Here is a 16,953-nt window from a genome sequence, read left to right as displayed (position 1 = left end):
TTCGAAGAATACAGATATCACATCCTACAGAGCATAGCTTTAAACTGAAAAGGAAATGTTTAAAGGAGGTTTACATGGAATTTATTTTTACATGGACAGTGATGGGTACCAGAATATGCTACTGAGGGAGGTGGAAATGGGTATGATATCAACGTTTAAGTCGCATGTTTAAGAGAGGCACTGTTTAAGTAGGGTATTGGAGGATATATGCCTCTTGCAGGCAGATAGGTGGTTTAAATTGCCATCATGTTTGCTACTCATTGTGGGCTAGAAAGCCTGTTCCTGTGCAGTACACATCCATCATCTCTCTTGGTGGATGGATTATACATTAGCACTCTGGGAAGGTCTCTTGGTGAGGAGGATCCTTGTAACTGGGGTCGGGTTGTCTACAAGGGGCAGACTGAGTTAAGTTTTCGTGTTGGGCTCCTTGGATCCTTTGAAATTGCTTTCTTGCAGCAGCCTTTCTGTTACTGTTGTTTCAGGGTGAAGCTGATGGAGATTACAGATGGTTTCGACAGTTGTCAGTCTGATAGACACCGGCACCAGTCGTGTACTATGTGATGTGGGTATCCTCCAATCTTTCAGATGTTGAAGCTTGTATCAAGAAAGCTGTCAGAAATGTACTTTGCCTATGACAAGATGATGATGGTTATGACGTGTGCTTCAGGCATTTTTGTTGTGAGTAAGGCTCAATAGAGTTGGCTTTCCCTATTCCTTTCTTGCTGGTTGCTCCTTAAGGTATTCTTAATTGGGTAACTACTGAGGCAATTATTAAAATATATCTCTTTCTACTGCTGCAATGTCAACACTGAAATGTCCTGATGTTTTACCGTTTGTTAACTGTATTTGAATTGCTCTCCTGCAGGAACAATTCTGATATTAAATGGAAATTGCTTTTAGCAGTGAATGGATGGCACAGTGCTCTTACCTCAACTCTGGTGACTTGAATTGAGTCTGGTGCTTGCTGGGTGTGTGGAATTTGCATATTTTTCCAGTTGCTGTGGATTTACCTCAGATGCTCTGTTTTCCTGCCACATCCCAGAGGTTTACTGGTGTAGATTTATTGGCTTCTGTCAGTTAGTCCCAAGTGGTTGGAGAATAGGGATGGAGTTGATGGATATGAAAGAGAACACATTATAGCAAAAAAAAAAGTGTGGAAATGGGAATGACTGTCTCTTATGTTTAAAAAATATATAAAATAGTTAAACTATTTCTAAAATGTCCATGACTCCTTCATAAGTGGGTATTGAGTTGACTTAAGTGTGTCAAACATCTTGGAATTACAGGCTATTAGTGTTTATTTCGTCACCCATGGGAGATTAAAGGGTAATGATGTTTAGAAGGATCTAGGTGTCCATGTGCACAATTTTCTACAAAATAACATGCAAGCCCCGCGAGCTAATAGGAAACCATTTTGTACATTGATTTCTCTCAAGTGGATTTGAGTACAAAAGTGAGGAGGTTCATCTGAAATTGAATCAGGATCATGTTTTGTATCACTGGCATATGTCATGAATTTTTTTGTTTTGCAATACATAATAATTTAAAAAAACTCTTAAATCACAATAAGATACATATAATTTAAATAAGTACAGGTCCACAATCCCTTATCTGAAATCCTTGGGGCCAGTTGCATTTCAGAATTCAGAATTTTCAGATTTCAGACCCCCCCCCCCCCGATACCAAAAAAAAAACGTATGTTCAAGTCCCTTATTTAACCTGTCTCAGTGTGGTGGACTTTAGGACCCAGTGGCGCACCAAACCTACGCATATCCTCCTTTAAATCATCTCTAGATTACTTATAATACCTAATACAATGTAAATGCTATGTAAGTAATTGTTATACTGTATTGTTTAGGGAATAATTTGATCAACTTGATCATGGACGAGGATAGATCTGGTCCAAGGGTTGAGGTTCTTAACTGGAAGAAGGCCAAATTTGAAGAAACGAGAGAGGATCTAAAAAGCGTGGATTGGGACAGGTTGTTCTCTGGCAAAGATGCGATCGGTAGGTGGGAAGCCTTCAAAGGAGAAATTTTGAGAGTGTAGAATTTGTATGTTCCTGTCAGGATTAAAGGCAAAGTGAATAGGAATAAGGAACCTTGGTTCACAAGAGATATTGTAACTCTGATAAAGAAGAAGAGGGAGTTGTATGACAGGTATAGGAAGCAGGGAGTAGATAATGTGCTTGAGGAGTATAAGAAGTGCAAGAAAATACTTAAGAAAGAAATCAGGAGGGCTAAAAGAAGACATGAGGTTGCCTTGGCAGTCAAAGTGAAGAATAATCCAAAGAGCTTTTACAGGGAAATTAAGAGCAAAAGGATTGTAAGGGATAAAATTGGTCCTCTTGAAGATCAGAGTGGTCGGCTATGTGCGGAACCAAAGGAAATGGGGGAGATCTTAAACAGGTTTTATGTGTCTGTGTTTACTAAGGAAACTGGCATGAAGTCTATGGAATTAAGGGAAACAAGTAGTGAGATCATGGAAATTGTACAGATCAAAAAGGAGGAGGTGCTTGCTGTCTTGAGGAAAATTAAAGTGGATAAATCCCCGGGACCTGACAGGGTGTTCCCTCGGACCTTGAAAGAGACTAGTGTTGAAATTGCAGGGGCCCTGGCAGAAATATTTAAAATGTCGCTGTCTACAGGTGAGATGCCGGAGGATTGGAGAGTGGCTCATGTTGTTCCGTTGTTTAAAAAAGGATCGAAAAGTAATCCGGGAAATTATAGGCCAGTAAGTTTAACGTTGGTAGGAGGTAAGTTATTGGAGGGAGTACTAAGAGACAGAATCTACAAGCATTTGGATAGGCAGGGACTTATTAGGGAGAGTCAACATGGCTTTGTGCGTGGTAGGTCATGTTTGACTAATCTGTTGGAGTTTTTTGAGGAGGTTACCTGGAAAATGGATGAAGGGAAGGCAGTGGATATTGTCTACATGGACTTCAGTAAGGCCTTTGACAAGGTCCCGCATGGGAGGTTAGTTAGGAAAATTCAGTCGCTAGGTATACATGGAGAGGTGGTAAATTGGATTAGACATTGGCTCAATGGAAGAAGCCAGAGAGTGGTAGTAGAGAATTGCTTCTCTGAGTGGAGGCCTGTGGCTAGTGGTGTGCCACAGGGATCAGTGCTGGGTCCATTGTTATTTGTCATCTATATCAATGATCTGGATGATAATGTGGTAAATTGGATCAGCAAGTTTTCTGATGATACAAAGATTGGAGGTGTAGTAGACAGTGAGGAAGGTTTTCAGAGCCTGCAGAGGGACTTGGACCAGCTGGAAAAATGGGCTGAAAAATGGCAGATGGAGTTTAATACAGATAAGTGTGAGGTATTGCACGTTGGAAGGACAAACCAAGGTAGAACATACAGGGTTAGTGGTAAGGCACTGAGGAGTGCAGTGGAACAGAGGGATCTGGGAATACAGATACAAAATTCCCTAAAAGTAGCGTCACAGGTAGATAGGGTCGTAAAGAGAGCTTTTGGTACATTGGCCTTTATTAATCAAAGTATTGAGTATAAGAGCTGGAATGTTATGATGAGGTTGTATAAGGCATTGGTGAGGCCGAATCTGGAGTATTGTGTTCAGTTTTGGTCACCAAATTACAGGAAGGATATAAATAAGGTTGAAAGAGTGCAGAGAAGGTTTACAAGGATGTTGCCGGGACTTGAGAAACTCAGTTACAGAGAAAGGTTGAATAGGTTAGGACTTTATTCCCTGGAGTGTAGAAGAATGAGGGGAGATTTGATAGAGGTATATAAAATTATGATGGGTATAGATAGAGTGAATGCAAGCAGGCTTTTTCCACTGAGGCAAGGGGAGAAAAAAACCAGAGGACATGGGTTGAGGGTGAGGGGGGAGGAAGTGTTTAAAGGGAACATTAGGGGGGGCTTCTTCACACAGAGAGTGGTGGGAGTATGGAATGAGCTGCCAGACGAGGTGGTAAATGCGGGTTCTTTTTTAACATTTGTGACAAAAGAACCAGTTATCAGAAGATTGATGCCGATAAGAGGACAATGGGGGAACATGCAAGGTGCTAATAAGAGAGAGACGAGAGAGATTACCGAAAGGAGACATGGTTCCGAGTATTGTCAGAGACCGGTGGCTTTGAACCCTGAACTGTTTGAAGTCTGATGGACAGGCGATACCCCAGCAGGGGGATAAAAAGGGACAGATTCGCTAAGGCAGCAGACACATGACTCCACGAGGTAACGAGACCCTGAAAGCGGTGTGCCCCCCCCACAAGTTGGTGGGAGTTTTTTTGGAGGTCTGGTCGCAGGACCAGCCATAGACGCACAGGGTGGAAAGATACGGTCGGGCGGGAACCTGGTGTGTGTGTCCGCCCTTGCCTGGGTGCCGGGTTCACCCCAGAAGAACGATCGTATCTGGAACGGAGGGGTCACAGTCGGTGACCTCCGAAGACATTACAAAGGGCTCGCCCGAAAGCTAACTGCGAGGAATATCGAAGGTCTGTGTGGAATCCGTTTTGAATATTCATTCGCTTTCGCTCTCTCTCTTCCCCCCCGCCCCAACGGCACAACAGCGATTGCTGCGAACTGAACTGAACTAAATTGAACTGAACTTTACGTCACTTGAAACTGATCATTTACCCCTAGACTGCGATAGAGCTTGATTGATCCTATTATCCTAGTTCTGTGCACATGTGTGTTTATTCATTGCTAACCTGTTGCATTTATATCCTTATTATTAGAGTACTGTGTTACTTATTTCTCTAATAAAACTTTCTTAGTTCCAGTAATCCAGACTCCAACTAAGTGGTCCATTTCTGCTGGTTTGGCAACCCAGTTACGGGGTACGTAACACATTTAAGAATAAATTGGACAGATACATGGATGGGAGGTGTATGGAGGGATATGGTCTGTGTGCAGGTCAGTGGGACTAGGCAGAAAATGGTTCGGCACAGCCAAGAAGGGCCAAAAGGCCTGTTTCTGTGCTGTTGTTTGTATGGTTTCTATGGTTTTAATGACGAAGAAATTATATTTCCAACAAAAACATTCAATAAAACATAAAAAAATATATAGCTTCAAACGAACTGAATCAAACACATGGTAAATAACTTATTGGAATAAATGTAGAACGTCACTGTCACTATAAAACTTCAGTAACTTGTCTTTCTGTTTATTTAAATCATATACAGTGGTAGTTCCAACACTATTTTCTTCAGTAAGACGCCGCACAGACACACCACGATCAAGCTTCTGCAATAACTCCACTTTCTGCGTTATTGGTAGAGAAGATTCCTTCTCTTTTTCTCATTGTTACCCATGGGGGTATTGGCAGCTCTTTTTGACATTTTCACAGTGAAATTAAACACACAGTCAACAGTGAACACAAAATATTAGCGAACAGCAAATGCACCTGTAACCAGTACGAGCGCTAAGCCACAACTGACGTCTGGCAGCCTTTGCTAGTGTTGCCACGTCACACCTGAATGATATCAGCTGTTGGTGAAAAAAATTTCGGTTCTCAGAGCTTTTTGGACTTCAGAATTTCGGATAAAGGAATGTGCACCTGTAGTGCAAAAAGAACAAAACAAAGTGAGGTACTGTTCATGGAATCATTATCCATTCAAAAATTTGATGGCTCAGGGGAAGAAGCTGTTCCTGAAACATTGAGTATATCTTCAGGCTTCTGGTGTGGTGTCACCTGGTGTGTTGTATTTAACTTGCGTTTCTTGCCCGCAAAGTGTCAAGCAAAGATAAATACCTGTGATGGAGTCTGTTCTGTGAGGAGAGAGAAAGCAAATTGGGACTGTATTATCCTGAATTTAGAAGAACAAGGTTAAATCTTACTGAAGTGTACTGTTTTTCTGAGGCCTGGTAGGATAAAAGCAGGCTTGTGCATCTTGCGGCTGGGTTTTTTGAGAAAAATTGTTTTATAGTTGCATGTATTAGGTCAAAGCTTCAAAATTAAGGGTCAGACCTTCTGGAAGATGGTATATTCTGTCATCTAGAATGAGGTGAATCTTTGGAATTTTTGTACTGGAGGATGGAGCCTCAGTTACTGACTATATCCAGGACAGGAATTGATGGATTTTGACTGTCTTGGCTAGTATAGAGAAACGGTACCGAGGTAGAAATCAGCCAAGATCTTGTTCTGCAATGGGACAGACACAAGCAGCCAAATGGTCTGTTCCAATTTGTTATGTTGTTATAGTTGATTGTGTTTTGTAGCTGAGAACTGTTGATTGAAGGAGCTATGCAGGCAAGCAGTTTGTAAAAGGATTTCGAACTGTGTTTTGACATTGTTGACAGTACATCCTGTGAATACTGGGTGTGTAATAGAAATCGTTCTTTTATAAATGGGTGGGTGATGGAGACACAGGATCTAATTATAGTATGAATATGTTACTGGGGTCATCCAGAAATAATCAGAAAATTTCCGGCTTTGAAGCCATTTTTTTTAAAAGTGACTCAGACGTTGTTATGATTTCCTTTTGTGGTGCACCTTCTATGCACAAGCAGATTTTTGATGGATTTACACAATCTCCTTCCTTTCCTAATCTTTCCATCTTATTTTGTACTCCGGCATTTATTTTACAATCCCTGATATTGATCCAGCTTGTGCTGTCCATTGGTTTGTTTGTGATTTCAGTTCTCATTTTCTTTTGTTTATAATCGCTGAACCATTGGGGAAAAAATGAATTGCAGAGAGAGCGTTATTGATCAGTATAAAACTGTTAGACCACAAGACCAACATTATTGTATTTCTGCAGCCAAGGACCATAACTTATTTCTGATTTATGGGATTTGGCTCAGTTTTTTTAAATCAACTGTAGTATAATTATAGGAACAAGCTGAGTTTGTTTTAAAATATTAACAATGTAACCAATGTCACTATTTTCCATGTGATCAATGCATTCTTCCTCCACTTAAATTTTTACCTGTTTGTGAAGAATTCTGTCCAACAATATTTCACAATTTTATTGTTCAGTCAATGATATTTTTACTTGATGCAATGTGATGACTTTTTTGTCATTGTGTATGTTGTAGTTGGAATTGATGCAGGATAAAGAGATTTTAAGCTAAGCATCATAGTGTGTGGTGATAAATGCCCTCAGGCTGGTGCATGAGTTAGTTCTCATGCCCTGATTCTGTCGAAATGGTCTGGAAGTAATCACTGAAGATGGACTCTTTTTGTTAGGATTGTGTTCATCTCTTCTATAGTCGACTTTGCAGAGCTTCTGGATGAACACTCAGCCTTCGCTGCAATTTTGGTGTCATTGATCATCAGACAGAAGCTGCCCGAAATGACTATTAACTTGAATAATTAACATAAAATCATTACAAAATTAGAACCTGATTTTCAAGTTCCTTGAGGATCAGAGAAATATTGTGTTGCGCCAGGGTAGTGTGGCAGTTAGCATGATCCTATTGCAGCTTGGGGCTTTGGAGTTCAATCTCAGTGCCCTTCGTAAGGAAGAATTTCCCATGTGCATGTGGGTTTCCTCTGGGTGCCTTGGTTTTCTCTCTCAGTCCAAAGATGTACCAGTTTGTAGGTTGATTGGCTATTGTAAATTGTCCTATGATTAGCTAGTGTTAAATCGATCCATTGATGAGCAGTGCAGCTCTTTGGGCTGGAGGGGCCTATTCTGTGCTGTATCTCTAAATAAATAAGCAAACAAATGTCCTGTCTTAATCTTCTAGTATCTGCGTGAAGAAGTTTCAGCAGTGCACTGAGGCTATCCACCTGACACTAAGGTCAAAGTTAGTTAATGTATGTTTCACTGATCAGATTTGAGATGATCTTCTCTACGGGTAGCATTCTTCTGTGCCAGTCACTAATTCTGGTTCTGTATTTTGCTCCTTTAGATAATTGTTTAAAATTAACACATTCATTTCTGATGCCTGGCGTAACTTGTTCTTTCCTGTCATTTGGACCCCTCGCAATGCCTGTTTCCATCTTTTATGTTCAAGATCTTCAGAATTTTTAATATGTGCTTAGTTAAAAACTTATCAGTACATTCAATGCAAATGTTTGAGCAATGCAAAAAAAACTGTTTTTGAGTGTTACAGCTGATAGTAGCTGCAGTCTTTTAAGTTTATTGGTAAAAGGGAATAACCTATGTATTCAGGAATAACTGACATATTCTGAGATTGCGCAACAAGATTGCCTTTTGGATTGCTAAATCAGTAGCTATGTTCAGAAAATTTATAAATTGTTTTCTTTAGGTGTTAATTAGGACGACTGGCATTTGTTCTTTAATTTCTCATTCATGACTAAGTGTATTTCAGCTTGTTTAGCTGGGGGAAAAATTACCTAAATGGAGCAAGTCAGTTCTTTCATCTTCCTTTAATTTATTGTAAAATAAGCCCTCCTGTATGTTAAGGAGGGATCACACCTGGGAAATACCCAATCACCATTGTTTTTCTTGCAAACTTGCCCGTTGAATTACATAAGCAGATGCATTCTGATGGCATGTTTGTATCTTGTATTAAACATCTCTTCAGTGAAAGGAAAGTGATCCCACCACAGTTATTTAACAGCGAAGCCAATGTTAGACGTAAGTGGGGAGGTGGGGAGGTGGTGGGCTGGCTGAGTGAGCAAGGCTCCTGCGAAAGCAACAACAGTTCTTTTTCAACTTCTATTTTTAGTTACTCTATATTATGGCTATAAGATTTGGACATGATATTACTGTGTTATTGGGTTGGCAGTCAGAGCTGGGTCCCTTCTTTGCCATGTTCTCCCCAGTCCCAAGACACATGAATAGCTGCATTTTCTCTGATGCACAAGGTTTGTTAATTTGGAAAGGAGAGCATCAGTGAAAAAGGATTTGAAGATCGGAGTTCATAGGAGAAAGATGATGTGGAAGGACTTCAGTGGGATAATGGGACAAAGTGTGGTGCTTGGTGGGATTGGAGTAAACGCTGACAGATTACTTCATGCAGCTAGCTATACCTATTGTGTCTCTCCACGATGTAGTATGTCAGAGGGAGTGTCTCGCGAATGAAGAGTGGCAGAGCTGAAACATGGAATGATGTTGTGGATATGCTGAAAGCTGGGAAATCTGGCTGAAAGGACAGCGGTGTTCCCAAGGGATATGTTTTGGCACTCTTGCTTTTGATTTGTGTTTATGACCCTAGACTTGGGAATGCATGCCGCAGTTTCTAATTTTGTGGATGACACAAACCTTGGCAATATTGTCAACTGCGAGGAGGACAGTGATAGATTGCAGCAAGATGTAAAGAGGTTGGTGGAATCAGATGAAAATGTGATGTGCAGTTTGGTAGAGTAGGAGAACTGGGAGAATACAGCTTTAAAAGGGGTAAAGGAACTGAAGGATGTGTGCACAGATGATTCATTGAAAGTGCATATTATCAAAGCTGTGAATAAGGCATGCAAAATTCTGGCCTTTATTGAGGCATAGATTATAAAAGCTGGAAAACTGGCTGTAAGTTTATGAAACTGATTCAGTATCAACTTGAGTGAGTGTGTTCAATTTGTGTCATTGCCTTAGAGCAGGGGTTCCCAGCCTTTTTTAGGCCATGGGCCCCTGCTGTTAACTGAAACCCCCGACAGTAGAGGAGTGATGCCAGGTTGTTCTCAACAGTCAAGGGAATATTTGAGAATTATTCCAGGGTAAATTGACTGCAGTATTCTTTTCCAACTTTCTTCTGTTCTTAGAATTATTTAGCATTGTTCCTGTTGAAATATCATCTACACCTGTTCCTTACTGTGCCATGGTGGCAACCTAAGCAATGGTTTTTAAATACGATTTCAAAGTACAGGGTAGTATAGAGGGGTTGAGATTGCCTTCTTTAGAGCACAAAAATATGAGGGGACGTACAAGTATGTTAAATGAGGGGTCTGGACTGAGTGGATATTGGGAAGCATTTCCTTTGATGGAAGCGTTGAGGATTTGAGATCACAGGTATAAAAATAAAGGGCAAGAGAATTAAGAGTGTCACGAGGAAAAATAAAATTATTGCAGTTTGGAATGTGAAATGCATTGCTTACAAATGTGGTGGAGGCAGCTTCCATTATGGGTACAATTAGGGGACTTAACTAATCTGTTGCTTTGATAGAGAGCTATCATTGACAATAGGCTGAATGGCTGTCAATACTGTGGCCATTCTGTGAGCTCTAAGGTGCATAAGTATCATTTTTTTATTAAGTTATTATCAATGTTCACAGCTTGCATGATGCACAGTAAAACAATGTTTTATTATCCATTTGATGTTTCTTTTCAATCCCCACATTATTACCTCATTCAAAGTTTAATTATTTTTGTAAGTTGAAATGTTGCCCATCATTTTGGCAAAGTTCAATTTCATTAGCTATTTTTTTTCATCTGTAGTACTGCCATATCAGCATCCTCTTCCAGTTCCCTCTAATTCTAATAATTATTTAGCATCTTCCTGTTGAAATTCCTGTATCTTCACATTTGGCTGTGGTGGCAACCTAAAAGGATTTTCTTCTAAATGTGATTATAAATTAATAAGAACTTATACAACAAATCAATAGGAATTGTGGAAAGAGGCAGGATGGAAGCCTATGAGTTTCCTTCATTTGTTCGGAGGGGAGAAGTAGGGATGTTATTGATTTTAAATAATAAAAGCAGAGAAAAAGTGAAGGACATAGTACTGGAAATGTTGTAATTTCTAAGGTGGAATTGAAAATCATTACTCCTTCTAACTAACACTTCCATCGGTTGTATAATTCCAGTTTAATAGTCTAAAGGAATGAATATGGTTAGCACCTGCCACTTGAGTAAAATGTAGTAGAACTTTTTGAAGTCAAGAACATTTTTCACTGCCATGTTATAATTTAGTTTTTAATAACATCAGTGTTGTGCAAGACACTTAGAAGTCATGCAAAAGTGTAATAATGAGGTTTGGTACCTTTGAAGATGGCAGGTACAGTACTCACATTCAATTGACTACTTCTGGTTCTCTGTCCTTTCCTATTAGATTCCTCCTTCTCCAGCCCTGTATGTCTTTTGCCAATGAACTTCCCAGCTCTTAACTTCACCTCTCCCCCTCCCAGTTTCGCCTTTCACCCTGTGTTTCTTCCTCATCTCCCCCCACTTTCTTACTGACTTCTCATCTTTTTTTCTCCAGTCCTGATGAAAGGTCTTGGCCAGAAATGTCGACTGTACTCTTTTCCATAGATGCTGCCTGGCCTGCTGAGTTCCTCTAGCATTTTGTGTGTGTTGCCCCAATTCTTCATCCCTCTTGCATTTTAATTTTTTTATTTCAGTCTGCACTGTAGCTTCATGAGCCTGAGGAACAATGTCTTGTCTTCCATCTGTGTATTATACAGCCCTCTGGGCTTGATGTTGAATTTTGTGTTACCAGATGTGGCTATATTGTTTAGGCTTGCATTTTTCATTATTTGTATGTAACTGCCATTTTAATGTAATTGCTGTCGTGAAAACTTTCAGTTGAACCCTATCAAAGAAATTCCCTAAACTCTTTATACCTCCCTCACTCTAGAAAACAGATTTGTCTTCTCACGTTTCCAGTTCTGATGAAGTGTCCTTTACTAGAAACAGTTTTGTTGTTTGTGGTTTGGGGCACTACTGTTTTAAAAGTTGTATCTGCAAAATGGGTTAGGTAGCAAAGTTAAAATGTTAGTTTTCTATATGGTTATTAAATCAAAAGTAATTCTTGAAAGAACATTACATCTGCAGTGTCTATAGCTATCTACCAATTTTGTGAAGATACATCAGTGCCTAATGCCCAGGAGTGTGTAAAGATTTCTGTATTTAAATGATCACTATTTCAAAACTGATTCTTGGTATAGAAATAAAAAAAGAAAGAAAATAAAAGTTCAAATTGGAGAAGCCAGAGTGTTTGCTTCCTGTGTATGAGCTTCAGTTGAAGTAATTTCTCGTTGTTGAAAGGAAGCCAGTGTGCGAGAGGGTGAGAAGGGAAGGGACTGCTAGATGTATGGCACATCTAGAAGACAGTTTATTCCAAAGGGCAGACTATATCCCAGTTTCCTGATTAACTCTCCTTCAAAAATAAAAAAAAGAATCAGTCATTAGTATTTTTATCAGTTAACACAAGCTTCTCTGCAAGTCTGCAGAGCATGATGGAAAGATCAGATGGAAGTCCACCCACATCCATCCCAACTCAACTCTGTAAAGACCAAACTATTGTAGCATGTCTGAGAAAGATAGCTGTGTGTTGCTGAGCAACCAACAAGCTGTGTTGGATTTGGGAGGAAAATGCCTCTCTGTAAAGGTGGGCTTGGCAATTGGTAACTGCTAAATATGAATTCATTATACTTGTAATGAGAAGATTTGGAACCAACCTGAGTAAGGGAGATGGTCATTGATTCAGTTGCAATTTTTGCTTGGTCATCTGTGTATGCATACAATACATTGCAGGTTGAAATATTGAGTTTTGCTGTTGTGTAGTCGTTAAAAGGTGAATCCTGTATATAGAGTTAATAGCTCTGATAACAATAGGATACTGGTTGGTCTGTTTTTGCATTGGTGTTTTTTTTTGGCCATTTATTCTACTAATGTGCCTGGTTAAATCTGTGGTTGTTTGATTATATTTTAATGTGGTATTTATCCAGCATGTTTCTATCTAACCTTGGAAATAGTGTTGGGTACAATTTGGGGGAATGGCTAAGAATTTGTGTTGGATTCTGATGTTTTTAATCCAAGGTTCTTTCAGAAGTCAGGAAAGAGGCACAAAACTTGTTGCTCCATGTTAGTTTTACTCAGCATTAATAGAACAAAGATAATTGGAAAACAGACAGCAATAGTGGTCTAGTAAGTGAAAGGAGACAGAAGCAAAAACATATGGTGATGTGTGGTCAACTCTTTTCACACCCATAGATAGAAACATTTCATTCAAATTTACAGATGAGCCAACCAATCGAATGCCCCCTACTCAAATAATGCAGCATCAGAGCAGTTTCCAGACCTTTCAGAATTCTACAAATGTAATCACTAGGGGACACAGAGAACAACTGCATGACCACTGAGAAATCTGCTAAGCAGTTACATGTACATAAATTGTTAGAAAAAATACAAGCAGGTATGTAATTAAGTTGCAAAGAAGATAACAGTTAAACAGTTAGTTGGAAATGGAGATTGGTATGACATGTTTTACTCTTTTAGCTTGGCTTCATAACAGTATGTAGACGTGGCATTGGCTAGGAGCTCATTGCCTCTGCTGTAATACACTCCTGTGTGATGTGGATGTTCGGTTTCTGTTGGAATCTAGGATGTATTTCAGATGAAATTGAATTTGTCTTGTTTTTAGAGAAGAGTAAATGGAGAAATGAAAGCCATACAAGGTACATCTCTTTTGGGTGCCTTTCAACAAAACGAATTTGCTTAAAGTTTAAAGGACAAATGAACTTAAAATGCAATGATCTGCAAGGGGATTGTTAATTGATTAGTGAGTTTATTCCCACACATCTCAATAGGCTCAAGACTCAAGCTGCTAACAGGGTTTGCAACAATTATGCAGTATTTATTAGTGTAATTTACATTGATGCAAGTGATTCTGGGTATTTATTATTGAAGACTTTGCATTTTACAAATTCACGAATAAGAAAGTTGGGAAGTTGCAAGGCCTGCAAAGGTCTCTAATGAAATCTTTGTGGAAACAGATTGTTTTCAATGCTGACAAGCTAAAACATTTGATGACAAGGAAGCAAAAATGTGGCCACAATAGGCATTTTGATTCTCTGGGACTGACACGGAGCTTGTACTCTTACTGGTATGAAAATCATGCTCATTGATGGGTGATGAATTAATGAAATAGATTTGTTAGACTTTAAAACATATGAAGTACATAATTTTCCTCAAGAAATTAGAAAAAATTTATCAAGGCGGAGGAGTGAGTTTTTTTTAGTGTTTCATCTGGAGACTTCCCAGTTCAATGTAGATGAATAATGTAAAAGTAGTTCTGCCTCTACAACTGAAACTAGACAATGTTTTCAATTGGATGTAAAATAAAAATTAATGCCATTATTTTCAAGAGGAACAGATGTGTCCCCCATGACCGCGTCGGTTTGTATCCCTCACCTCAATACAGAGATGATCTTTTTTTAAACACAGTTGTTCAAGTGAATTTGCTGTGTACAAATTGACTGCTGTTATTCCCTCCATTAACAATGAGAGCACTCAAAAGTTCAATAGTTTTGGTATTAAATGTTGTGACCTGAGTTGTGAAGTGATATTTGCATTGTTGTTTTACTCTGTTTGCTATGCAGGCTTGCAGCAGAACACTAATCCTCCATCGTTTTCCCACACAGTGGTGACTTGTTTTTATGATCTCAATCTGAATAGTTGAAGTGCTTTGTCTAATAGGTGGTCAAGCTCCTTGATATTCAATGATGTTATCATTTCCTTTCTCCATGCTCAAAAATAATCCTGTAAATAATGCAAATAAGTTATTTATTTGTTGTCTTTGAACGTAGAGCAAGTGTTCAGTATTCAGATTTTAGTGTTGTTTCATTAATTTAGTGTGAAGATTTTCCAGAAAAAAATTGAATGTTGTCAGTGCATGCAGTTTAAGAGCATGATTAATACCCATTTTCCTTTGAGAGAAAAATATTCAGATGAAGGGTCTCAGCCCAAAATGTCAACTGTTTATTCCTCTCCATGGATGCTGCCTGACCTGCTGAGCTCCCCTCGCAGTTTGTGTGTGTTGCTCTGGAGAGTCTCGTGTTAAGATTGATAGTTAAGACATTTTTAAATTAAAAGTTGGATGAATATATTAATACATTGGATTAAATATTCTGTGCTTGGACAATTTAAAACTTTGTTTAACAACAATTCTCAAATTAGTGGGACCATGGGAGAATTGCAAACAATTAAATTCAAAAAACAACTCTACAGGGTGGAGAATGGATAGCGTCATTACTAAACAGGGAGGATTGGTAGTTTCTATCACAGATTGAGTTGTGTTACATGCCTGCATTGTTGTTAATTGTTCTTGTGCACGAGGGGGAATATCATGGTAATGTGAATAGCTTCAGTGCAGGATGCAGTTGAATGTGCAATAATCTTAATTCACAATGCTGCTATTGGTGACTAATTCTCTAAAGGTTAACTTGCAGGTCGAGTTGGTAGCAAGGAAGGCAAATGCAATGTTAGCCTTCATTTCAAGAGGACTAGAAAATAAAAGCAAGGATGTAATGCTGAGGTTTCATAAGTATTGGTTAGACCACGTTTGGAGTATCGTGAGCAGTTTTGGGCCCCTTTATCAAAGAAAAGATGTTTTGGTCTTGGTTAGGGATCCTGGACCAAGGGAGGTTTATGAGAATGGCCCCAGGAATGAAAGGAGTATAAGGAGTATTTGATAGCTCTGAGTCTGTACTCCCTGGAGTTTAGATGAATGAAGGGGAATCTGATTGAAACCTATTGGAAATTGAAAGGCCTGGATGGAGTGGATGTGGTGAGGATGTTTCCTATAGTGGGGGACTCTAGGACAAGAGGGCATCGCTTCAGAATAGATGGACGCCCATTTAAAACAGATGAAAATTTTCAGTAGCCAGAGGGTGCTGAATCTCTGAAATCATTAGTGGCTGTATTTAAGATGGTGGTTGATAAATTCCTGATTAATCAGGGTGTCAAAGGTTACAGGGAGAAGATAGAATGTGGCTGAGAGGGCTAATAAATCAGCAATGATAGGATTTTAGAGCAGATTTGATGGGCCAAATGGCCTAATTTTGCTCCTATGTCTTGTAGACTAAACACTCATACATATCCTTTGGTTACATATATTACAAGTCACACTTGTAGGTCTAGAGTCAAACATTGTTTAAACCAAGTAAGGAAAGCAGATTTTATTTGAAGGACATCAGTGAACCAGATGGGTTTTTACAGCAATTCAATAATTTAATAGCTGCCATTATGAAGGCCAGTTTGAATTCTGGATTTATGGGATTACTTGGCCCGAATTTATTTGTGGATGCATATACAAAGTACAAAGTAAATTTATTATCAAGGTACATTTGTCACCATAGATTTGTCACCCGAGATTAATTTTCTTGTGGGCATTCATAGTAAATATAAGAAACACAAGACAATCAATAAGGACTCCACCCAACAAGATGGACAATAATCAATGTGCAAAAAAAAAACAAACTGCAAATATAAAAAGAAAGAGGAAAAATAATGATAGATAAATAAGCAATAAGTATGAGGAGTTCTTGAAAGTGAGTCCATTGGTGTGGGAACAATTCAGTGATGGGCTGAATGAAGCTGAGTGAAGTTCATGAAAGCTTCCAATTGTTCTCGGCTTAAAATTGCTGCTGTGGGTGGGGGGGGGGGGTCGCTTGGAAAGTGGTTGTGTGGAGGTAGTGGATATAAATTAGGAAAGGGACCATATCTTTGGTCTGGATTTGTGATTTCAGTTGCAACAGCTGGTCTCCTACCCTGAATAAGAGTAGTTTAAAACAAAAATACAGCACTGGTTTGAAGTTGAACATGTGCTGTCTGTAAATCGATTTGTCCACTGGATCCATCCATGAATGGTGCAATTGACAGTGTCATCTTGCTTTTTTTCTTATTGTGGGGTTCAATTGGCAGTTCTTCACTTGAGAATTTTGTATGAAGAATCATGTTACATTAACGAAATTAACTACAATTTAGTTGTGGATGAACTTCTGAAATAGTTAAATTCAGATTGTCCTTGGGTTATAAACACCCAACATATGAACATTGTACATATAACCAAGCTCCCTTGGTATTAATTTCAGAAGCCCTATATGTACAAATATTCATTCCTGTCAATGGCAGAACTAGTTTCCTTTTTCTCACCATTTGGAGTAATTTTCTCAGTCTGGCTTATTTTTGATGTCTTTCATTTTGAAATTGTGAGGGTATCATTATAGTGAGTGATTTTGTTTATATTCTGAGTTGTATCTGTAAAATCACAGCATGTTCAAAGCCTGCTGGCATCTGTAGTTGAAAATAAGTTCAAGCTTTCACTGTACCTTACTGGACACTCCTTGTACAAA

At 39.0% G+C, this 16,953-nt stretch overlaps 1 protein-coding gene across 8 annotated transcripts in view; it reads left to right on the top strand.

The window, feature by feature from the left end:
- myo9aa (myosin IXAa) overlaps positions 1-16,953 on the top strand; it is a 359,701-nt gene that overhangs the window by 17,336 nt on the left and 325,412 nt on the right. The window contains exon 2 of one of the 8 annotated variants that reach the window (XM_072282119.1): positions 483-562. The exons of the other annotated variants lie outside the window; for them this stretch is intronic. The gene's annotated coding sequence lies outside the window, so the exon portion shown is untranslated. The remainder of the gene's footprint in view (positions 1-482; positions 563-16,953) is intronic. 8 annotated transcript variants of the gene reach the window in all.

Source organism: Mobula birostris, chromosome 18 (genome assembly GCF_030028105.1).
Source record: "Mobula birostris isolate sMobBir1 chromosome 18, sMobBir1.hap1, whole genome shotgun sequence".
NCBI lineage: Eukaryota > Metazoa > Chordata > Chondrichthyes > Myliobatiformes > Myliobatidae > Mobula > Mobula birostris.
This window is presented reverse-complemented; position numbering and strand designations above follow the sequence as displayed.